This window comes from Balaenoptera ricei, chromosome 11 (genome assembly GCF_028023285.1).
Source record: "Balaenoptera ricei isolate mBalRic1 chromosome 11, mBalRic1.hap2, whole genome shotgun sequence".
Lineage (NCBI taxonomy): Eukaryota > Metazoa > Chordata > Mammalia > Artiodactyla > Balaenopteridae > Balaenoptera > Balaenoptera ricei.
In genome coordinates this window covers 42863654-42890416 of record NC_082649.1, presented here as the reverse complement: position 1 = coordinate 42890416, position 26763 = coordinate 42863654, and positions in this window count along the sequence as shown.

Below are 26763 nucleotides of genomic sequence, written 5' to 3'. Positions count from 1 at the left end.
TGACTGTTTATTTTGCTTTTAACAAACACGTGTAACTTCAAAACTTCTTAGAAAAATGATAAGAAGCTATTTCAGTGGGTTACCAGATTTCAGTCATTATTTGTAGACCAAAGGAGCACTAAGCTTCTGGTCCTTTCAAGAGCTTTAAAATAAACATTTTAGTGCACTTCAAGGCAATGGCTTCCAGGCAGATAAAGCCATTGATACAGAAAGAATGTCACATTTAACAATAAAAAAACAAGTTGTGCTTATCAATAACATTTTCCCTAAGTACCTTAGGGAATGTTAAGAAGCAAAATTCCTTATCAGTGTTGACAAAACCTACAGCTGGATGAATCATCACATCAGTTTAACTGTCTTAAGACACATTTCATGTATGACTACTGTGGAAATCATTGAAATGAACTTCATTTTATTTATGTGCCACATTTAAATTGTTATATAAAGTATTATATAAGTGTCATTAATTCAACACATACTTATCAAGAGTTTTCTGTAGGAAAGGCATCATGTCAGGCACTAATTAGGGCAGAGGGTGGAAAGTTAATAAAGCATAGTAGATATGCCTAGGAATTATCTATGTTTATCTGAATCTGACATTTGTGTGTATGTTTGTGTGTGTGTGTTCATGTGTGTGTAAAGGTGGAAAAACTTAAATACAATTTAAAGTCCAAAAAGATGGTATGATTCTTTGTGAAAAGAGGTACGGAAACAAATATAATTAAATATTATTAGGTACATATGTAGATTAATAATAGTTTTTTCTGTTTTTTTTTTCCACTGCTAAATTCTTTCAAAAGGATGGGAAACACATTATTATACTTTGCTTCCTTCATTCTTCAAAATTAATGTTTATTACTGTGTAATTTTTTTTTTTAATCTAGAAGTATCTATAAAAGGTTAGATAATTTTTTTTGTTTATGGCTGCGTTGGGTCTTCATTGCTGCATGCGGGCTTTCTCTAGTTGAGGTGAGTGGGGGCTACTCTTCTTTGTGGTGAGGTGCGCGGGCTTCTCATTTTGGTGGCTTCTCTTGTTGCGGAGCATGGGCTTCAGTAGTTGCCGCATGCGGGCTCTAGCTCGCCAGCTCAGTAGTTGTGGCTCATGGGTTTAGTTTCTCCGTGGCATGTGGAATCTTCCCCGACCAGGGATGGAACCGATGTCCCCTGCATTGACAGTGTTTTGTTACCAGTGTTTGCTAAGGTATATGAAAATTGTCCAGTTTAAATATCTTTTAAAAGGCTTCACCTAACTTCTGAAAAGTCATTAGCTGTTTATCATTGTTATGGATGAATATGAATAGCTGTCTTCAAAGGCATTTTAGAGTGGCAGTATGCAACAGCCATGATCACCAATGTTATTAACACAATCACAGACATCCATCGTAATCCTACGTTGTGTGAATTATTTAGAGATACGACAGTAGCGATCAGTTTAGTTGTCCACAGCATCACTCACTACCTGGATTGGATTTCACAGAGGTCTGCTGAGGTCTGGGATATAACTTGTGCTTTTGTGATTAAAACAATGAGAGGAGAGAGACAGAGACAGAGAGAGAGAGAGAGGAGAGAGGAGCAGCAGCTAATTGCCAACTCCAACTGCCTTTTCTGGAAGATCTAATTTGGGGATGTCTGCAATCCTGTATCACTGTCTCACAGATCATGTTTATTTGCACTTCATGCCTTTGCCCACGTCTGCTCAGTGGATCCCCAGCCTGTGATGCCCTCCTTGTTCCTTTCTGCCTCTCTGCAGGATAACCATTGCTCAAGACCCATCTCTATTCCTACTTTGTCTAATTCTAGCTTTGACTAGTGTAGGCTCTTTAAAATGCAAAAGACTTAATCCCTTTACTACTTCTCTGTCAAAAATATGAGACCTTATAACATACCTATCATTGTTTTCCAGGGCTGTTACTGAAGTCTTCTGGTATAATTTAACCTTCCCAGCATCCTGTCTTCCAATCAGATCAGTGGTTCTCAGCAGAAGGAATACGAATCCATAGAGGACATTGGGAAGTGTTAACAATGATTGAGGGCTCTCCTGGCATTTGGTGGGCAAGAAACTGGAAAGGAATATGTCCTGCAATGGGTCCAGCACAATGGAAAATTACCCCCTGTACTGTGCAAGTAACTGCAGTCCTGCCACATAATGAGGGTGAAAAATCCATTAATTATTACCTAAGACTAGAATTTCTTCCTTTTACATACAAGAATTGTTTGCAACTAAGTTAAGTTTTGCAAGTAAGTAATTCCTTTTTACTTGTAATCTTCTACAAGTAAAAACAGTTTTAACATACGTTGAATTCCAGGAATCTAGTTGCAATATATTTTGCTTAATTTAGAAACTTGTTAAGAATTATTCTTTATTCTGTAAATCACAGCACTAGCAGAACTGCATCAGTTACCAATAAAACATATCTGTCTTCCTAGGCAACTGTAGGTCAAGCATCTGATGGCCTCTTCGTGTTTTCTGGTAGAATTCTGTGTGAATATTTATATATTAAAAAAACAGTATTTTTTTTTTTTTTTACAAATTGCTTGTATTTATATTACAAGTGAGGGCATGACATTCCTTTTTAAAAATATGTGTGTAGGTTGTTATTTTATCAACAATTTTCAGTTTGTTTCAGTATAATGAGGGGACATTAACTTTATTGGTTCAGAAACATAGAGGGACATTGAGTCTGAGAGTTGAGACCTACAGAACCAGATTATACCGTTTTGTGGGAAAAGCAGGATGGAAAGGAGGAGTAAAGTAAAGTAAAGTAAAGTAGAAAACTAGGATTTATTGAGTAATTCCTTTGTATCGGGCATAGTGTCTTAGATTCTAATATACACACAACACTGCAGGACCAACCCAGTGATGGCTGCAACCACTAAGTGATGAAAGAGCAAATAGTTCAAAGGCATAAAACATACACTGAATGATAACAACAAAGTCCTTACCATGGCCTGTTGCGTGCACTGGCCTGCTTACTTTGCTACTCACCTGGCATCTCCACCTCCCTTCATGCTGTACCCGCTGCTCTCACCTTCTGAGTTCCAGCCCCATCAACCTCCTCCCAGTTCATCTGTTTTCCTGGACGTTCTTCTTCCTTAGGGCATTTGCAAATGCTGTTCCTTCTGCCTGGAAAGCTCACTGTCTTCCCCAGGCTTTCCTTCTTTTTCCCTGAGGAAACCACTCTCTAGAATTATTCCCATGTTTTTTTAATGCATGTTTGTTAGTTTGTTTTTCTGGCTCAATATTACTTCATGGAAATCCTTCTGTGTCAAAAGGCAAAGCTCTAATTGATTCTTTTAACTGAGACATGCTACCTTTTGAAAGGATGTTCTATATTATATATGTGGCATTTCTCTATGGATTACAATTTTATATCCGGATTACTCTATTTTTCCATGATTCACAACGTTGCAATAAACATCCTTGTGCATTTAAGAAAAGAGTCTAATATGAACTCCTCCTTCAGAGTTAAACGTTACCCTTCCTTCCACTGGAAAGCCTTCCTGGCTTCTCAGACTGGGTCATTTCCAGGTTTATACATTTTCATGTGGTTTTTCTTCCTTAAAACTATAGTAATTATAATTTTAAGTTTATGCAAATGCTCAGCTCCTCTAGTTCACAGGGAATAAACATCCATCTCTTTCTGTCCACCTCTGAACCCCTAGTGCATAGCAGGGGCTTAAAAATATATGAAGAATGAATGAGAGAGTGAATGAACTATTATACCCAAGAGCACCTTCTCTTTAACTCTTCCAAGTGGTGCCTGCATACTCACGTTTTTGTCTCTTAGCAACTTCTGTAGCCGACATTTCCTCTTCTTCTGAAAATTGAGTTGATATGGTGTTGAAAAGGGCAAATGTAAGGGATTGTGAGCTTCAAAGACCTGACTTCTATATTGCTCAATATCAGACTTCAAATATCAAAATGTATCTCTTAATCTCTCCTCTAATTATGAGACTGGAATTATTCATATATAAACACAAACAGACACACTTTTGAACAGTGCCATGTTCTGCCTTTACCACCAACAGTATTCCAACCCAAAGTATATTTCCCCAGTGGGGATTATTTTAAATACACTAGACTTCATTTAAGCAGATGTTCCCTAAGGTTCCAATTCTGCTTACAAACATAAGCAAAATAAACCCCACCATCATTATGATTATTAGTTGAACAAAAAGAGTTAAGAGAGAATGTTTAACAAAGAAAAAAAGTTTATAAAAACCTATAGGATACTACTGCTGTAGAGAGTCAGGTTACATTGCTCTTTGTTATTATATAAAGAACATAGATTTTTTTTTTAATTTAAAAAATCTATTATGAAATTCAGTTGGGACATTAGGGCATCTGGAATGAGAAATGGTGAGAAGAAAATAGAAATCCGGATGGAACAGAAATTGAAATCCAATAACATTACCAAAGTTTATAAGCCCAAGTTGTAGAACCAGCTGATTTTCATTCAAATCCTGGATTTGTCATGACCCTTAGCATGACATCTTATATGCCTGTGTCTCCAAATCCATACCCTTAAATCTGGTATAATTATAATAATACTGACCAACCTCAAAGAGATGTTAGGTAGATTAGAAAACCTACAATTACCATACAAAAGTCCAATATGACTATGGTTATCATTACTGCAGACATTCCACACCTATTTCAAACAGCAAAGCCGAGACAAGCTCTAAGATGAATTAGGACAGAAACAGAGCCTCATTCTCTGCATGGCAAAATTCCATTCTGATGCTTCACCTTGTATAATTATGTTCTAAAAAGACAAACTGATATTTCAAAATAACCACCCCCCTCATTAGGTTTTCAGCTAGCACAACCTACAGACTAGGGGAAGCCAATCAGAGTTTTTCTTGGAATTTAACATCAGCATCTGTCTGGAGCTATAAAATCAGTCCGCGAGTAGCCATATTTAGTCATGGAGACAGAAAAGCAAAGATAACTGGTCTGCAAAGTGAATGAGGACACAAAAGCCCACGGCAGAGTAGAGAGGGAAGATGAAACTGAGTCTTAATTGCTTTCCACTTTCTAGGCTCAGATTCTGTTGTGGGCTTGAGTGGAATCCTGTCCTTGGGCTTGGGAGAGATGCATAGATCCTCTTACCGTATCTTCACTCCTACATTTGTAAATACAAGCTGGTTTCTGTTACTCACGGTCTAAAGAATTCTAACTAATCACCTATTTTAGTATCAGGTGGAGGGCTGAGAATAACAGACCCTCAGAGAATGTGGGACTGGCTTTCAGGAGAGGGTCAGGTTGATTTCTCAACCCAGAGAGAGAAATTGATAATCTGTATCATGCCACAGTGAAGTATTTGATTAAGTAATATGCGTTGGCTCTTGAGATTTAGGCTGAGTGCTTACCAAAAATGAAACATTAGTGGAAATAGTAGCAAATAAAGATATATGTGAAAGTGTGCTGTTTGCACTCTGAGATGTTTAGTTTTAGCCCAGGATATACTTCAATCCTGCATTCGTCTGTAAGCAGATAAAGAAAATCTGGGTCGATGATTAAAAATATTTTAGATCTAGACAAAACAATTTACCATAAATCACATGAACTGCAGTTGGTGCATACACCAAGTTCTATGGATAAGATTGATCCGATTGTTTCAAAGTACAGAATTGAAATTTGAGGTATATGTATGTTAAACCTGGCCACCTGCCTCCCTTTCCATGTCTTTAAAGCAGTCTTCTAACATTTGTTCCCAGAAGTAATAATCTTTACATTTCATTGTAAGGCTCATTTCATCACTACATTGTCAGGAGGAAGATACAGGACCCAGTCACGGTTAAGAAAGGCTCCTTCCTCATTCTACTGTTACCCATCCATGGTCTGTGGCCGAGGTCAATCAGTAGAGGATGGTGAGCACTGGTCACAACTCATAATCACAGGAAGGGAACTTTCATGGTAAAATAGGGTTTGGAGAGTGTCCTGATAGGCAGTGTCTTGTGGAAATGTTTTTTAGCAATCTCAGTTCCCCCAGATAAAGTCAAAAGACAGCCCAGGAAGTTTCAGGGCAGAGGCAGTGTAAAACTCTGAGGAACAGTCACCCATGATAACAAATAGTGTAAGAAGTATTATCCCCGTGGGTCACCCTCACATCCAAGATCAAACAGCACTAGGAAGTAAGGGGTGCCCGAATACCTATGTGTATGTGCATACCCACACCCACAAAGAGGAGCCTTCCTCATACTCCTCCCAGGGGAGGCCTTGAAGAGCACTGCACAAGGAAAAGATCAAGATTTGTTTCATTAAAGATTCATTCCGTTGTTTCCCCCACCATTTAAAAAAAAATTTTATTGGAGTACAGTTGATTTACAATGTTGTGTTAGTTTCAAGTGTACAGCAAAGTGAATCAGTTATACGTATACATATACCCATCCTTTTTCAGACTCTTTTCCCATATAGGTTATTACAGAATACTGAGGAGAGTTCCCTGTGCTACACAGCAGGTCCTTTTTTGTTATCTATTTTAAGTGTGTTGGCCATGGTTAAGGTTATAATTTCAGGTAACAGTATATAAGAACAAATTGAAAATGAACTCGAGAAAGAATGAGTTTCACTTAGAGAAAACTAACCTATTAAAATGCCCCTCAGATATTTTTGTCCAACAACATCCGCCTCTTGGGAAAACCATATTTTCCCTGTTCCTTTTGGATCTAATGGGTCTGAGAACCTGAGTACCTCCTCACTCTCCTCACAACCACAGTGGTAAGCGAATGACCTAGCCTTCCATGTTTACTATTTAAAAAAAAAAAAGAGAGAGAGAGAGAGAGAGAGAGCCAGGCTGCTCGAATCATCTACATAGGGCCAACCAGAGGTTGTCTCTAGAATCAAAATCCCAACATTTAAATTTTTTTAATCATAAAATATCTTGGCCATACTAAAATGTATAAGGAATAATATAACAAGGATCCATGTAACCAATACAGCCCCTACATACCCCACCACAGGCCATTCTATGATCTTGGAAAGTTAATCATTCTCTCCAGTTTTCATTCCCATGTCTGTCCTGATACTTCATTCTTTACTTATGCATGTACCTCTAAATGATATATAGGATTATTTTGTAAAATTTAAAATGATATCCATATATCATAATGCAATTAGAGAAGTTAGAAGCTGTCTTTCTGCTGAGATTGTTAAGCTGAGGTGGGGAAGGATGGCCTCTTCCTTTCCTAACTGTATGGATGAATGATGAAGAAAAAGGAAATTAAGCCAATTTATGAGGGGAAAAAAAGTTTAAACAGGTGGGAAGTGGAGGGAGAGGACATTTTAGTAAGATGATCGAGTGCTGGATATAGCTAACTACAAAACCATCAATCTGGCTCCTGTTTTAAACAGAATTTGAGTTGGATTTTGTCCCTTGCAACCCAAGGAGTACTCACATATAAATTGGTATCTTAAAAAAGAATGCTGCAGGTAACAAAACATATGATGCAAGTAGATTGAACTGCATTTTTCTTTAATAGACCAATTGGCCATGGATGGGCCCATGACCAAAACAAGATCACTCATGAGTCTTCCACTGGATTATATATTTGGATACTGGAGAAAAAACTGGGATAGCCCACCGTGAATCTAATAGTGACCCATCTTCCCCAGACACATGGAGAAAATCCCTCGGTAGTTGGGAATGTTAAGGTTACATACAGAGGGAAGCAGTGGAGGTAGAGGTACACATATTGGAAAATTTTTTGAACTCTGAAATCTAGTTGAATCTAATCTAGAGTCAAGAACTTCCAAATTAATGATCTAATAAGTTTCCTTTTTAGTTTTAAGTTAGTTTGAGTTGTTCCTGTCTTAAAAATCCTGATCTATTCCCTATGGTATAGCTCTGTGTAAAGATTATTACTTCAGGATTACTCCAATTATGGAGTTGTTAAGTGTTTGTTGTTAGGCACTCGTTGGTTGAATCGTGGATAGGATATCTTTGGATATATGGAAAGAAAGACATAGATGAGCTGAGAAGTCAAGAGTAGGACATGGCATGTCTTTTTAGCAGTGTAGACAATTGCAGTGCTGACAATAATCGTCCTTCCTCCGGGAACTTCCCAAGCATCAGGAGGGTGAGAGGGCAGCCATCCTTAAATTGCATCAACTCCTAGATCCTACCAATGTCAGGAAGAGCTTACTGAACAAAGCTGGACCGATCCCACTTTCTCTCTATTTAGAAATGGTCTTGAGAATGAGCTAGTTACTCATGGCATGTGACTGGAACCACAACATATAAACTCGGTGGCCGTGGCAATGCCATTTCATCTTAAAGATGAGAAGCAGAGAAAGCCATTATGCAGAAATGGCTAAACCGATGCAGATGTGCAGAGATAAACAAGAGAAATGGAAAGAGACTTTTCATGGCTCTCCTGGGCCTAATCCCATTGTCTTCTGAGACTCAACGCCATTCTAGTCCCCTTATGTCGCTTCTCCATCTCTGCAAATTCAATTAAGCTTCATTGTGTGCTTGCCCAACCATTAGCTGGGTTCTGTTCACTTGCAACTGTATGTTTCAAAACAAAACAGCTGTGCCATTATAACAATAACTTTGACGGCAACGGTAATATAATGTTAACTAACATTAATCAAGCATTTTTCATAACTTTATATGATATATTATTTAATCTTCACTATAACCTTATGAGATAGATGTTATTATTTTCCCCAATTTAAATGTGATAAAATGAATGTTAGCATATATTGTTACATCTTTAATTGAAAAATATTCAGGCAAGTTATTAGTAAAAATTAAAGAATTAATAAATATTGGGTTCCTCTAAATAAACTGTGATATTATATTAAACCTCCAACAGAAAAGGTGAGGAATTATCCCAGGTAGAGAGTAGTTCTTTTTTTTTTCAGTTCTTTTTTTGATAGTGGTTATTCACTAGCATGTTATGATAGTTATTAAGAAGTAAATAACGACCATCAGGTGGCATTATGAGTCATTTTGACAGATACTATAATTTAATCCAAAAGTCCCCCAAAACAAACAAAAATGATACCCCACTGATACTGACCCTATTTAAAGTTCTCATAGAAAATCTTGTGATTATGTTCAGAGAGATAACACATAGTGCACTGTGTCTTCAGGATCTGGCTTTGTTTTCCCCTGATATTTTTCTCAGTTGAAGCTATGGTTTTAAATTTTAAACAAATGCTTACATGACTCAGACTATTTGATGTAACATGAAAGAGCAACTTTGCCCCTAGCTAAACAGAAACTCCGTGGCTGCCTAAATCAAATGTATGAAAAAAAATTAACCATGGGAAATCTTGCCTATGGCATGACCTATCATAATATAATTTAATATAAAGACAGAGTTTCAATCTATCAGTGTATCTTCTACCATACTGCGTACACTCTTATGTAGCACTCGCTACATATTTTTGAGAAAATCAATGTGAGGTGGATCCAATTTTGAACTGTATCCAGGGGTGACTTGTATATGACCCAGAATGATTTCATTTCAAAAACCTGCCACTATCATAATTTCCTGTTGTTAATATTCCACAGATTACTGGAATGCATTTTCACTGCGTTACCATTTGTTTTCATGTCTGGCTCCCCTATTAGATGGATTTTCTTAATATCAGAGACTGTGCCATCCTTATTCACCTTCTTTCTTTAGTGCCTAGTACATTGTGAGCACTCAGTAAAAATAGGTAAAATATATCCAACATATGATTATCCCAAGGTTCCAGGGCACTCAACAAAAGGAGTACACAAGTAGTCTGGCCATCTGGTATGTCTCCTTGTTGGTGTCATCTACAAACTTCTTAAACACCCAAGATTCCTTGAAGACTCTAACATCTGGTTAGCTCTCTGATTTCTGGTGAGTGCAGAATCCACATAGGTCATCTTTCCAACATACCCTGGTTACTGGTTTTTTATTGTTCCTTTTGTTAATCTCTCCTCCAATAATCTTAGCCTACAACCTACCTCAGGAGCCATGCCCACGCTCATACCCTGGACTTGGCCATTACCAATAATGACACCCTCTCTGTGATGTTCATTTCAAATATCCCTCTCTGACCACCACCTTCATTCTTCTCATTGTTCCCACTAGATCTCTAATATCTAAAACCTTAACTCCATGGATCTTCAATTCCTCAACTCTGACATCTTTTTACTCCTCTTTGCCTCCCTCATTCCTCATTCCTCTTCTACCTGACTTAGATTCAAGGTTCATCACTAGGATCATTCCCTTATCTATACCCTCGATTCCCATAACCCTCTTTCCCTCCATTGTATTCTCCTAGCCAGGTTCCCAGTTCTGGGTGAATATAACTCTCTATCTCTTCTGCACATACACCCAAGGAGAGACTAGAACTGGAGGAAAACTCACCACCATGCTGCCTGGTCCCAGTTCACATCTATGATCACTAACTTCCAGCAGCCCACCCCACGGCACCTCCCTTGTTCATTTTACTCTCCCACTGTTCCTCATGACTATTTCCCAGCTTCTCCTCTGTCCCCAAACCTCTAATGTCTCCTCAACCCTCCCACTCACAGCTGATGATTTTGTCCCTTATTTTACTGAGAAAACTGAAGAAATCAGAAGAAAATGTCCTGACATTCCAGCCACCAAATATTAAAACCTAAAAATGAAATTTTGCTTCCACCTTTGGGTGAACTATCCTAACTCCTGGGAAAGGCCAATCCCCTCCACACGTGCACTAGATTCTGTTCCCTGTCACCCACTGGAAGACAGGACGTGGCTTCCTCTCTCCTGCTTCACACACTAATTGTCTCTATTGAATCTTTTCCATGAACATACGAACATGTTATAGTATTTCTCATCTAAAAGAAAATGAATAAAATATAAAATCTAGTTCCTCAATTATCTGTTCCTCTTTACAACAAAGTTTCTAATGAAGAATTGTTTGTTTCAGGAATCTCTAATACTTGTGCTCTCATTCTTCTTTGAGTCCATTCCAATGAGGTCTTCCCATTCCCCCACCCACTTGATATGAACAGCTTTTTTCAAAAATATGTGTGTCATTCATATCACCAAATCCAATGGTCAGTTCTTGATTTGAACTTAACAGGATCTATGGGCAGCGTATGTCACAGTTGATCACTCTGTTCTTCTTGAAATACAACTCCCTACTCCATGCCCTTTGGCCTCCAAGACACCTCACTGACTGCTCCTTCTGAGTTTTCTTTGCTTATTCACCATCATCTCTTGGATTATAAACACTGGTGTCCCTTAGCTTGTCCTTTTACCTCTTCTTTATCCATATGTATTCCTTAGGTGATCCCTGATGAGTCTCCAACCCAGTCCTCTCTCTTGATCTGCAGAAACATTCATCAGATGCTCCCACCATATTTTAACTTGGAAGTATAATAACATCTAAAACTAACATATCCAAAGTTAAGTCTTGGTGAGGCTTGCCCTTCAAAAATGAAACAAAACAAAACAATTCTGCACCACCTGCAATCTTCCCCAAATCAGTAAATAGTAATTCTATTCCTTTTTATTTCAGCAAAAACTATGGATGCATGCTTGATTTCTCTTTTTATAACATAATCTGCATTCAACCTACCAACAAATTCTATTAAATTGTCCTTCAAAATACATCCCAAATCTCACCATTTATTATTATTCCACCCCTGCTTAATCCTGGTCATTTCTTCCTTGGACTATTGCAGAAACCTCTAAACTTGTTAACCTGCTTTCACCTTTGCTCCCACATTTGCTAAGCTTAGATTCTGCTTTATTTAATAGGAGTACACAAGCAGTAGGATGAACAAGATAGAAATTTCCAGGAGGATCCACTGTCATTAGGGACCTGGCATCCTTCTATCTAACTGTCCCACTGCACTAATCTAAGAGGTCTGCTCCAGCTTGGGCATCTGTCTGCATTCTGAGAAGTGAAGGGAGAGAAAAACACAAGGAAGAGGTCTCTTTCATCCTTTAAGGAGTCTCAGTGGGAGTCTTCACATAAAATTTCTACTTATTATTAGCCAGAGCTTTGTCACTTGGCCATGCCTAACCACGAGAAGTGGGGAAGTATGGAGATGTTCTCATCAATGTGTTGAGTTAATCATCAGTGTTCTGTTACCAGAGAATAAGAAGAAAGTAAATACTGGGAAGGATCCAGCAGTTTCTGCCACACTTTACCATTGTGTATTCTTCAGCACCTGCAGTTATTTTCAACAAGAAGAACCATCCAGGCCCCTAGTTGCTGTGTGACTAGAAAGAGACTCTTATCTTAGTTCTTGGAAGAGCATCTTAGCTGTTTTCTTTACCTTTGCCCCATAATGTCTATTCTTACAGAGCAGCCAGAGTGAAATTTTAAAAATATATCTAACATTATCATTCTTCATTATAAAACTGTCCAATGGCATATCATCCCACTCATCCAACATCCTTACAATAGCCTACAAAGTCCTGTACAAATTTTCCTCTGGCTACATCTTTGATTTCATTGACTTTGAATTTCCCTCATGCTCACTGTTCTGAACATGTGGTCCTTGCTGCTGTTACTTATGTATTTCACACATAGTCCTGCTGCAGGGTCTTTTCACTCACTATTCCTTCTGGCTCCAAGATATCTTTTCCTCAGCTTTCTTATGGTTTATCAGACATGACCTTCCCCAACTGCTCTACACAAGAGAAACTCCCCCAGTCATTGTGTAGCCCCTTTTACCCTTTTAATTTTTATTCATCTACTGAAACCACCTGCCTTGGCCAGGCACGATGATAACCACTTGCATGAGTTGTCTCACAACAGGAGGTCCTGATAAGGAACATGGTGCTGGCATGGAAAACTAACCAGGAGAATTCAGGAGGGGCTGAAAAGAAGGAGGAGATGCCAGCCTGTAATATGTCCTACCAGCCTCCCAGAATCCTTTCGCTGGAATCCATCTTGGCTGAGAGATACATGCACCACCAGGAAGGACCCTGCTTCAGACCAAATATGAGCCAAGCAAGATGATTGGCCAGAGACAACCCAGAAACTAACTCCATTATCATAAAACTTGAGACTGTGAGCCACGTGGCAGAGCAGTTCTCCTGGTTTCCCTTACCCTGCCGTTCTCCACCTGGGCGCCCCTTCCCAATAAAGTCTTTTGCTTTGTCAGCAGGTGTGACTTCTCAGACAACTCATTTCCAAGTGTTAGACAAGAGCCCAGTCTTGGACCTTGGAAGGTGTCCCCCTTCCTGCAACACTTACTCTATACATTTTTGTTTGTTTGTTTTTATGATTTTTGTGGTCTCTTCCTATCACCATGTAGTCTTTTCAAGGGTGGAGATTTCATCATATTTGTTCACAACTGTATCTAAAAGCATCAAGAATAGCATTTGGCACACAGAAGGCATTCAATATATAATAAGGAGTAAATTATATTTATTAATACGAGTTGGGAAAAAGTTAATATCTAGAGTAGAAAATAACTTTTTGAGTTCATTAACTTTAGCTTTCTGTATCCCTTTATATGAATATTCATTTAATAATGGTTTTATAAGGGAGCAGTTTTGCCACCCCAAAATATGTCTCTTTGGCATGAGAATTAATTTAGGCTGTTTTTAAAAACAAGACTCAGGAAGTTCTTCTCATTACCTCACCCTTAACTGCCTAAAAGGATTTAGACAAAGGACCTGTTCCTAGGATAGAGCTATTACCAGAGATATCTGGAAAGAATATGGGCTGGGTTTGGTGGGGGAACTTGGCAAAGCCTAGAAATCAGAGTTCACTTTGCACCCTGTGAGCCCTGCCTAGCCCAGCAAACGTTTGCCTTTCCATCTCCATGTGAATTGCCTTCCTCCCCTTTGAAATCCCAACAATTTGCCGCATCCTCGTTTGTCTTTAGCTGAAGGTGATATTTTAAGGTAAAGGTTTTAGTTCATTTTGGAGAGTAACTCAGTTTTCCTGAGTCTCTCTCATATATATATGTTATTAAACTTTTATTTGATTTTCTGTAGCTAATCTGTCTCATGGCAATTTAATTCTTAGACCAGCCAGGAGAACTTAGAAGGGGAGAGGAAAATGTCTTTCTCCCTGACAGCTTCATAGGGAACATTAGAAGTGCTGCTACATAAATGCTCTTGATCATTCTGATCCCCTGGTGTGAAACATGACAAATACGTCCCATATAAAATGTTCATGAAATTTAAATAGACTTTCCTTACCAAGGAGTTTTGCTCAAGGAAGAATCAAAGTTAATGAGGCATCTTAGAATTACACTTAAATAGTTACAAGACTCATTGAAGCCAAATTTTTCACAGTGAGTGAAGAGTTCTAGAGATTTTCATGTGCATGAATAAAGTGATTAGCTATTTCAACCTCTGATGATGAGGGTGTTGAAAGAGATCCTCTGATAATTTTCTATTGTTAGTATCCAAAATATTCCAAGGTTTCTCCTTAGAAATAGATGTTTGGTTAAAAATTTTCCCTATATTTTTTCGAGTCTCCATTCTGTAAGTTACTATTGTACTGAACTAACCTGACAATCTAATTCAATAACTTCATTTATACTTTAATGCCTTAGCCTGGTTGGTCTTAAAGAAATTAGTTTTTTTAAGCTGAATTCAAATTTAAGAACAATTTTTCCTTTTGTCTTAGTTGTATGTGGATTGTGTTGCTCTACTTCCTAGAGATTTTGGATAGTTAATGAAAATATATGAAATGTATTCATTGAGTACTTACTATTGAATCTTTATACCAGTTTAATGAAGTAGACATAATTAGCCTATTTTGAAGATGGATAACCTAAGATTCATACTATCTTTTCATATACTTAAGATCTATTTGCATTTTCTTATTCTGATAATTTTTAATTATACATTTTGTCCACTTTTCATAGGTTGATGACTATTTTCTTAACTATTTGAAGGAGCTTTTTTCTAAGCTAGGGAAATTAAATCTTTGTCTGAAAGTTACAATTACGTTCTAGTTTGTCTTTATACTGATTTTTCTTAAGGAGATTTCAGCCATGCAGAAACTTTAAAAATTTTCACTTCTGAGTAGTCAGATTTGTCAATATATTATTTCATGGTTTCTCTTTCTGTTTTGTTGTGTTTTTGTATCATATTTGGAAAAAGCCTTCCTCATTCTGAGATTAAAAAAGAATTGTCCCCACATCAACTAAAAGGACTATTAAAAAAAAAAACAAAACAGAAAATAACAACTGTTAGGATGTGAAGAAACTGAAACTACAGTGCATAGCTGATGAGAATACAAAATGATGCAGCTGCTATAGAAAACAGTATGGCAGTTCCTCAAAAAATTAAACAGAGAATTACCATAAGATCCAGCAATCTCACTTCTAGGTGTATACACAAAGGAACTGAAAGCAGGGATTTGAACAAAATTCAAGTAGTATTAGTCACAAGAGTCAAAAAGTGGAGAAAACTCAAATGTCTTTCAACAGAAGAATGAGTAAACAAAATGTGGTATATACATACAATGGAATATTATCCAGCATAAAAATTGAGTGAAATTCTGATACATGTTACAACATGGATGAAACTTGAAAACATTGTGCTAAGTTAAATAAGCCAAGCACAAAAGGACAAATATTATATGATTCTACTTGTTTGTGGTACCTAGATTAGCCAAATTCATAGAGACAGAAAGTAGAATAGTGGTTACCAGTGTCTGGGGATGGGAGGAATAAGGAGTTATTGTTTAGTGGATACAGATTTTCAGTTTGGGATGATAAAAAAAATTCTGGACATGGATAGTGACGTTGACTTCACAATAACGTGAATGCACTTAATTCCACTAAATTGTACACTTAAAAATGGTTAAAATGGTAAAATTTTTGTTATGTATATTGTACCATAATTAAAAAAAAAATTATCCCATTATGTTATTTAATACTTTTGTAGTTTCACTTCATGTTGGACGCCGGTTGCAAGAACCAGGTCAATTTTAAATAAGAAAAGTTTATAGGAAGCCATTTACTTATTCAGTTTTATACTAGTTTGTTTATTATTAAAATGGAATTTATTTTTTAAATGCTCATAAAAACCACATTATGGAGACTTTCCTGAAATGTATACTTAAATAAAAGATAAAGTAAAACTTGCTTTTATTAGCTCTACTTCAAGAAAGGAAAAGGAGGGGCTATTTTGCAGGCTCATTTTTTTGCTAGGTATTATCAAAAATTAAAATTGGATAATCATACTAAAAGATAAGTCAGGGTCAGATTTTTATCTTCATAAGTTCTCCCCCTTTAGAAAATGTCAATTTAGTAACATCTCTGGTGTTATGGTTTTATTAGTGGTACATTAACATCTAGTTAAAATGAATTTTTCCAAAACTCATATGAGAATTTAAGGGTGACCTTTAATGCTTATTTTTTTCAAATAAATAAACTGTATTTCTTCAAAGACTACAACTTCCACTATAATGATGATTGTTTTCCCCCAGGAATTTCAACCAATATTTTTATATAAAATCCAAGGGTTCCATCTTATTTTAACTTAACACTCAGGGAGTGATACTAAAATTTTAGAAGTTACTCTAAATAGACCCCTACTAACAGTACTATGTCCCATGTGGCTGGTGCAAAGTGATCACGTGTGAGAGTGGAAAGTGATAAAGTCAGAGAGATTTCTGGGGCCAGGTTATGTAAGGCCCTGCACATTCTGGTGAAGCCTGTGGATTTTTATCCAGTGTGATACAGGGAGACACTAGAGGGATTTTAGCAGAGGAGTAATTTATACGAAAGCCAAGGTTGGACTGTAGTGTTTGGAAGATTCTGTAGAAAGGTAAGGGCGGAAGCAGCTGGATCAGTCATGCAGCTATGTCAATGGTCCAAATGAGGCATGAGGGTTACACAGTCTAGGGTGGTGGCCCGAAAGTTGTTGAGAAATGGTTGGATTTGGGGTATGTTTCGAAGTTGGAGTCAGTGGGATTTGCTCATAGATTGGCTGTAACTTGTTAGAGAAAGAGAGGAGTCAAGGATGAGTCTGAGATTTTGGAATTAGGAAATCTATATTTGGAACAAGTGGAAGATTAGATAGACACAATGAAGTAGGATAAAAGAACATTTCAGTGCCAGATGGAGTCGTCTGGGCTTGCTCCTGTAAGCATTACAAAGTTGCTTTAAGACCTTGGGAAGGAGAGCAGTATGATGTAAGAGGTGCTGTTGGAGAACTGGCAGCATTGTCTAGCTAGGCTGACGAAGGCAGGACTAAGGAAACAGGACTGTGCTAGTTTCTGTCTGAGGCTGGTAAGACTTGTTCCTTCTCTTCTCCCTTTGGGAATGGAGGCTCTCACGCCCAGTGGTTCCTTGTCTATCTGTCTATCAGATATGCCCTCCAGTTCCCAGTGGAATCTGTCAGAGTGAGAACATGTTAGAATTAGTATGGTGGGTCACACAGCCCCCAGGCACAAAGGGAGTTCACATGCCTCCCATAAAACGTTCCAGGCAGTGCACTGAGCAAGTTTGTGGAAACTCAGCCCAGACTATCTGATTTTGCATTCTGGCTTTACTACTTCCATTTACCTAACTTTGGGCAAATTATTTAACTTCCCCACATCTCAGTTTTCTTAATTGGGAAATAAGGTTAAAATAGTACTCAACCAGAGGGTCAAGGTGGGAACCAAATGAGCCTTACATTTTAAAGCATTTGGACAGTAAATGTGAGCTGATTTTTCTCTTTACCTTTCAAAAAAATCAATGTGGACTAATCCTTAGGATATGTTCTTATAGTAATCTTAGTATGGATTGATTAGGATTTCCAGTAGACAAGAGTGAGAGTATTATTTCAAGAGAAGAATAGCAGAATTTGATATCTCGATAAAGGAAATAAAAGTGTAAATGATGACGCTGAGTGACTGGGGAAGAGTGGTGTCCTAAACAAGTAATGAGGAAAGAACCCATATTTCAAAAGGGGAAGTTGGCAAATTCTTTTGGAAATGTATTTATTTAAATCAATATTTTTGGATAACCATATGATGCAAATTATACTTACAACAAAAAATGATTCTCTAATTGCCTGTCACAAAGTTTCTCTCTAGCTGTAATGCAGAGATTTATTGATTAGGGGAAAAAAGAAGAACAAAATTCTCAAGGAGAATAAACTATGTGTGATCACTTCCAAATATAAATTTATGAGACAGGAACTATTCACTATTATTATAAGGTTGTGTTTCTATTTTAAAATGGTCAAATGCATTTCTCCTGGATTGAGTTTCTATTCTATTACCATGCAGATTTACAAATTGTGTGTGTTTATGTTGACTGGGTGATGTTGTTACTGATCATATATGACTACATGTTTTAATTTGTTGTGTGTTTTCAAATAACTATCAGCCAGGAATATTTTCATCTTCTTTAATGATAAGAAAAATATTGAAGACGCAAAAGCTTTGATTTTCAAAAAAAAGTTGTCTAAGTAATTGAGGTGACATTTAAGCATACTGAAAAGAGGTCTGAACTTCTGAGATTAATATGGTTATTTATGAAAACTATTCCTATACCTACTACTCATTTGAGGGCCTTTAATTCTTAGCATCTGTGGTAGGCAGAATAATAATGACCTTCCAAAGATGTCCATGTTCTAATCGCCCAAACCTGAAAATATGCTACATTACATGACAAAGAAGTATTAAGGTAGCAGATGGGATCGAGGGTGATAATCTCCCCTTGAGATGGGGAGATTATCCTAGATTATTGTGTGTGTGAGTGGGGATGTAATCACAAGGGTTATGATAGATGTAAGGGGGAGAGAAAAGAGGGAGAAACAGAGAGATGGCAATGTGAGAAAGACTAGACCGGCCATTGCTGGACTGGAAGATGGGAGTAGACCATGGACCAAGGAAAGTGGGTAGTTCCTAGAAGCTGGAAAAGGCAAGAAAACAGGATTCTCTGCCTAGAAACTCCAGAGCGAACACAGGCCTGTTGACACCTTGATTTTAGGCCAAAGAGACCCATTTTGGACTCCTGAGCTCCAGAACTGCAAGACAGTAAAGTTGTGTTGTTTTAAACCACTGAGCTTGTGGTAATTTGTTACAATAGCAATAGAAAACTAATGTAACACCTAAAAGAGATATTGCAAAATGTGTACAGAATAAAGTTTGAGGAAAAGTTTTGGACTTTCAGGAAGTTCAGGAGATGAGAATAATGGAGACAAATGTTTTAATTCAGGATTTATAAAACTCATAATATCTTTCACCAAAGGAAATAAAGTTAGATTTTATACTCAAGTCTCAATTTAGCATCTATAGCATTTTCATTTTAACTTTACTCTCTGATCACTGTCTCATTCTATCTATAGAATTTTCACAGATTTTGGCACACCTATAGTAGTGAACATCAAATACAAAAACTTTAGATTAAAAAATGTTTCATAATACTCTTCTTTAACACATGAGTGGCATTCTTTTTAAAATTTACCAAACCTGTCATTAAATTCTACATAAAACATATAGTTGGGGAACTTCCCTGATTTGAATTTGATTCTATTCAGATTTATACTAGTTAGTTTTATAATCAGTCTATATTTCTAACACTGTCCCTAATTTACAATATTACTTTCAGCACATCACTTGCCCTCATCATATCTTAGATTCCACATTCACAAAGAAATAATTAGAGACACTTAACCCAAGAAGTGAAGTGATGGTTAATTAAATTATGTCTGTAAAATATACATCTAATAACATCTTTCAACTGAGGATCCCAAAGCACAGTCTATAGACATTAATGAATATTATTATCTCAAATTTACAAGGGGAAAAAAGGCAGAAGGGATTAACTAGACTAGAGAAAGCCATAAATTACCCACTGATGGGAGACCCTCAGGGCTGTACTTGCTATACTTCTATCTGCTAACCAGCATTTTAACCTCTATTTGATACCACTAGGCAATAGATACATAATCAATAAATTATAATATTATTTATGAATGTAATATATAATATATTACTAATAGAATCAATACTATCCCAAGTCCTAAAACATATAGAAAATGCTCAAGAGAGCCTAGCCTGTGTTTAACAGTCTGTGGAAAGGCTACTCATCTGTGTAACATTTCCAGGATTATTGCTGTCAGACCTAAGTGTATCATAAAGAGAAAGGAGATTTTAATATTTGTGTCATCAGTCAGATTAGCTTTGCTAAAATTGTGGAGGGCTCTCACAACAGGCAATGCATGGATTATATACAGCAATTGAAACTCCTTTTAAGTAATGTAATTAATTTAAGAGAATTTTGGCTATTGCATAAATGCTGCTCCTATTACCTTTTGCTTTGTTGTCTACAGTTAATAATACTACATTGGACACTTAAAAATTTAAGAAGGTAGATCTCATGTTAAGTGCTCTTAATAATAATAATAATAATAATAATAATAATAATAATAATAATAATAATAATGAAAGTGGTGTTCACAAGTTTTTGGATTGCCCAAATCAAGTTTAATACAGCTTCAACTACCTCTATCAACATTTTTCCAGGAGCTCCTTCTCCATCCCTAAGTTTATACAAACACCTATGCAAGCTCATATGCTTATTTGGTTCAGAAAAAAATTCAACAGTTTCCACAGCAACCTCAGTTCCTAATGGAAGTAGAATATCTTGGTGGGCTCTGGTCTGCTGTCTCTGTCTGATGCTGAAGTATCATCCAATGTGGGGTCTTTCCCAGCTTCCTTTCCAAACAGAGGAACCCGTTCAGCTGGACAGCTCCACTTGTGACTCTTTTCCCTCAGGTCCAAGTTCTATCATGGGGGCCCCTTGCTTGGGCTCTCAGGCTGTGCTGCTTACTTAGTGTCCCCCTCCTCCCCTCTCCACCACATCCTTGGTGCTCACAGCTACCCAGAAAGCTGTGCTTTTGGGTTTTTTTTGTTTTTTTTTTCAGGTCTTGATTCCTAAGAAAGAGACTTCAAATAAGATTTCTCAGGCCCCTGTACCTCTCACAAAACTTTCAGTCCTGACACTCTCCCCTGTCCCTGCATGGGTATCCCCTCTTCTTATGATCTTTCCCACATTCACACCTCATCTCTAAATGCAAAGCTACCATAACTTTCCCCTTCTGGGATGCCTACCTGCTCCGAAGGTCATAAAGAGTTGCCATCAGGGTTTCAATCCCCATTTGCAATTTCGTCACAGTCATGAAACACAAAAGTCTCTTTTTCCCTGACATCTTCATGTGAAGGAGGAGAATCTATACTTTACAAATAAGATCTGTCTGTCCTCTTGAGAAGGTAAAGGAGAATAACTGTCATTCCTTCTTGAAGGGCACATAGCAATGAAAAGTAAAACCAAGCTAATTTTTCAATGGTTCATTACATGAACTTGCTATGTTAAATCTACAATGAATCACCATGCTCTAATAGTCTTATACAGTGTCTGTGGAATCCTGGTCTCGCATAGTGACACACCTGTTTTCAGGTGCCACTTCTGTTACCAAACTCAGGTTTGCAGGCTCATTGCTCAAGAATCCAATGCTGAGAGACAAGTGTTGGATAAAAAGAAAAATAGGTTTATTGAGAAAACTAGCAATCCTGGGGTGAAGGTGGACTCATGCCCCAAAGAACAAACTCCCTATTGCCAATCAAGGGGCAAGAACTTTTAAAGGGGAGTTCAGGGGTGTATAGGCGAAGGGAGAGGGCTACTTGCAGAAACAGTACAGTCAGTTCTGACAATCATCTTGAAATTAGTTATGCAGTGGCCTGACCACTGTCATCTTGATTGTTTTAAGTACAGTTAATCTTCAGTTCCATGGTTGGTTTGTTACCATTTCTTTGAGGCCAGTTCTTGGAATTGTGGCAGCTTATGTCAAGGCTACAGTCTGGTCATCATGTAGTAAACTTCTTCCACCTGGTGGAGGCTTCAGTGTCTACAAAACGGCTCAAAAGACATGGCTCAAAATACTAGCTGTAGCCCTTGAGGAGGAACTAAAGGTCCTTGACTTTTCTTAATGACTAAACTATTATTATTTGGTGTTGTTTGACTACTTTCCTCTGTTTCTGAACTTTCTCATTTCTCTGATTAAATTTATTCTTTTGTAAAGTTTTTCTACATACAAGAGGAAGGTGGCGGACATGGGGCATGGGGGTCTCTCATGGGAAGATTGCTCCATTACACCTCTACCAGGAAGTGAATCACCCGGCCAAAGGGAGATTAGGGTTTCTTTTGTGCTGTATCCTCCTTATCCTACATTGTGGAATACAACTCAAGAGCCCTCTTCTCAGAGATACGGAGAGCTGCAGTAACACACAGCATGTGTCAGATTTTGGAGAGATGGAAAGACTTCTGAAGAAACCTGCTAATGAGCACTAATACTTTGACTAAGTCTGTTTTATAATTTAGACATAAAGGTCTGAAAAGAAAGAGGTGACATACCTTGAAAGGCCCAAGTGGCATAGAACAAGAATTACATGAGACATCTGGAAAAGGGAATTGTGTTGGATGTGGCTATTACTTTAGGTGAGACTTTTCTTAAGCTTTACTATAAGGAAGCACTAGAGATTGAAAACGTAACCATTCTTTATTCAGTAGAATTTACTATATGTGTATAAGCTTCTCCTTACCAACTAGTGGAAATGAACAAGGGTCCATTAATATTACTTTCAAAATAGTGTAGCCTCCAGCTATGTGAGAGCAGGGTCTCAATTCCACCTTTTAAGTCTCTCTAAGTTATTCCCGGGAGTTCCTAGAGTGGTCCCAGAGGGTAGCTCACATTCTTCTCAGTCATTTTCACTGAATCTTTTTGTGATGTGTGTAAGGTCCTAAGTTAACAAATTGGCTATCTAAAATGGATGTACCCTATCTCTCCACAAGAGTCAAGATGCAGGTCATTAGAGTGTGCAAACCAGTAAACAGCATCTCTCATGGGAGTCTGTCCTAATGAATATTATTTTTTTGTTTGTTTCATATATTTTGTGTGTGACCTGTTAACATCTGTTTTGTGAATATTTGTAAATATTTTCCTATAAAAGATGTCTTATATTTTTTATTCAATTGTACTTCACCAACTCATTTGTTAAATATTTCTTGAACACCTTCTATGTGCAAAACTTGGGCTAAGTAGATGCATTTATGAACAAGGTATAATCTCTGCTCTGCAGTCTAATGGGAAATGAGTACAGACAACAATAATTAAAATAAAAAATATAGGAGAAAGTCGATATGAGAGATATAAATAAATAATTTGTACTTCAGAGGAGGAAAGTACAAGTGTTTGTTGGTGTCTCCAAGAACTCTTCAAAGAGAATGTGGCCTTAAGTTGAGCCTTAATGCATGAACATCATGTTTTAAAATAAACTTTATGAAATTATTCTATATTGAAACTGTTTATTTCATATAAATTAGAAAAAATTCATTTCAAATAGAAGGGAATAAAACTACCTATAAGCCAGTCAGTCAAAAGTAATTTTGCAATTGTAGAGGATTAAATTATTGGTCACAATTTTTTATCCCCTCCATTTAATGCTGTCAATAGTTAATACATTCTTTGCTATGCTTTCAGACAATACTGTAAATGCTATTTTGTAATCTGATTTTATCACTCAATATATTGTGATCAACTTTCTATTCTTTTGCATCATTTTAATGTCTGAATAGTTTTTTTAGCCAGTTCCTCAAAGTAAAAATCTGTATTTGTTAGTTTTAGATTTAGCTGCAAATGAGAGAAAACCAAGCCTAAGAGTAGATTAAACATGGCAGAATTTTTTTCTTACATGCATGAAAGAACTTCTGAGCTGGGATGAAGCCACATAATGTAGAATCCCAGACCCTATCTGTTTCTCAAGTTTCAGGAGGATGGAGTAAAGTTAAGCAAAGGGAAGAACTTTCCCATATGTTGCACATTACTATTCTTATTTATATCCAAAGCATAGAACTTTGTTACATGTCCATGTCTACTTACAAGAGAATCTGAGCAAAGCAGTCTTCAATTCAGGCAACTGAGACCCAACAAAAAACTAAGGGTTCCATTATCAAGGAAGAAGTGGAGAAAAACCTAACCCACTATAATTTATATTCTCTGTGATTGACACCTATTTTGTTTTCAGTCTTTTAGTAACATAAATAACATAGTGGAGGGGTAAGATGGCGGAAGAGTAAGACGCGGAGATCACCTTCCTTCCCACAGATACAGTAGAAATATATCTACATGTGGAACTGCTCCTACAGAACACCCACTGAACGCTGGCAGAAGACGTCAGACCTCCCAAAAGGCAAGAAAATCCCCACGTACTTGGGTAGGGTAAAAGAAAAAAGAAATAACAGAGACAAAAGAATAGGGATGGGACCTGCACCAGTGGGAGGGAGCCATGAAGGAGGAAAGGTGTCCACACACTAGGAGCCCCTTCGTGGGCAGAGACTGCGGGTGGCAGAGGGGGGAGCTTTGGAGCCACAGGGGTGCGGAGGGCAAAGAAGAGAGATTCCCGCATGGAGGATCGGTGCTGAGTAGCACTCACCAGCCCGAGAGGCTTGTCTGCTCAGCCGCCAGGGCGGGCGGGGGCTGGGAGCTGAGGCTCGGGCTTCGGTGCTAGCCGGGAGGGAGTCTAGGAAAAAGTCTGCAGCTGCCGAAGAGGCAAGAGACTTTTTCTTGCCTCCCTGTTTCGCGGCGCACAAGGAGAGGGGATTCAGAGCGCCGCCTAAACGAACTCCAGAGACGGGTGAGCCGCAGCTATCAGCGCAGGTCCCACAGCAACAGGGGCGCAGAGGGAAAAACGGAGAGATTCCCGCACAGACGCTCGGCGCAGAGCAGCACTCACCAGCCCGAGAGGCTTGTCTGCTCACCCGCCAGGGTGGGCAGGGGCTGGGAGCCGAGGCTCGGGCTTCGGTCGGATTGCAGGGAGAGGACTGGGGCTGGCGGTGTGAACACAGCCTGAAGGGGTTGGCGCACCACAGCTAGCCAGGAGGGAGCCCGAGAAAAAGTCTGCAGCCGCCGAAGAGGCAAGAGACTTTTTCTTGCCTCTTTGATTCGCGGCTCGCAAGGAGAGGGGATTCAGAGCGCCGCCTAAACAAACTTCAGAGACAGGCGTGAGCCACGGCTATCAGCGCGGACCCCAGAGGCGGGCGCGAGCCGCGGCTAACAGCGGGGACCACAAAGACAGGCGCAAGCCGTGGTTATCAGCGCGGACCCCAGAGACGGGCAGGAGACACTAAGGCTGCTGCTGCCGCCACCAAGAAGCCTGTGTGCGAGCACAGGTCACTCTCCACAATGCCCCTCCCGGGAGCCGGTGCAGCTCGCCACTGCCAGGGTCCCGTGATCCGGGGACAACTTCGATGGGAGAACGCAGGGCGTGCCTCAGGCTGCTGCAACGTCACGCAGGCCTCTGCTGCTGCAGGCTCACCCTGCCTCCTCCGTACTGCTCCCTCCCCGCGGGCTGAGTGAGCCAGAGCCCCCGAAGCAGCTGCTCCTTTAACCCCGTTCTATCTAGGCGGGGAACGGACGCCCTCAGGTGACCTATATGCAGAGGCGGGTCCAAATCCAAAGCTGAACCCTGGGAGCTGTACGAACAAAGAAGAGAAAGGGAAAGTTCTCCCAGCAGCCTCAGAAGCAGCGGATTAAAGCTCGACAAACAACTTGATGTGCCTGCATCTGTTGAATACCTGAATAGACAACGAATCATCCCAAATTCAAGAGGTGGACTTTGGGAGCAGGATATATTAATTTTTCCCCTTTTCCTTTTTTTATGAGTGTATATGTGTATGCTTCTGGGTGAGATTTTGTCTGTATAGCTTTGCTTTCACCATTAGTCCTAGGGTTAGGTACGTCCGTTTTCTTTTTTTTTTTTTTTACTTAAAAAATTTTTTTTTTCCTAATATATGTTTTCTTAAAAATTTTTCCCTTATTTTCTATATTTAGAATTTTTAAAAAATTTTTACTAAGTTTTTCCATATTTTTTATTTTAAAAAATTAAAAATTTTTTTCTTAATAAATTTTTTCTTAATAATTTTTTTCTTATTTTTTATTATAAAAAATTAATAAATCTATATTTAAAAATTAAAAAAAAAATTTCTGAATACATTTACTCTTAATAATTTTTTTTCTTATTTTTTATTATAATAGCTTTATTTTATTTTATTTTATCCTCTTTCTTTCTTTCTTTCTTTCTATTTTTTTCTCCCTTATATTCTGAGCTGTGTGGATGAAAGGCTCTTGGTGCTCCAGCCAGGCATCAGGGCTGTGCCTCTGAGGTGGGAGAGCCAACTTCAGGACACTGGTCCACAAGAGACCTCCCAGCTCCATGTAATACCAAACGGCGAAAATCTCTCAAAGATCTCCATCTCAACATCAAGACCCAGCTTCACTCAACGAGCAGCAAGCTACAGTGATGGACACCCTATGCCAAACAACTAGCAAGACAGGAACACAGCCCCATCCATTAGCAGAGAGGCTGCCTAAAATCATAATAAGGCCACAGACACCCCAAAACACACCACCAGATGTGGACGTGCCCACCAGAAAGACAAGGTCCAACCTCATCCACCAGAACACAGGCACTAGTCCCCTCCACCAGGAAGCCTACAAAACCCACTGAACCAACCTTAGCCACTGGGGACAGATACCAAAAACAACGGGAACTACGAACCTGCAGCCTGTGAAAAGGAGACCCCAAACACAGTAAGATAAGCAAAAGGAGAAGACAAAAAAACACTCAGCAAGTGAAGGAGCAGGATCAAAACACACCAGACCTAACAAATGAGGAGGAAATAGGCAGTCTACCTGAAAAAGAATTCAGAATAATGATAGTAAAGATGATCCAAAATCTTGGAAATAGAATAGACAAAATGCAAGAAACATTTAACAAGGATGTAGAAGAACTAAAGAGGAACC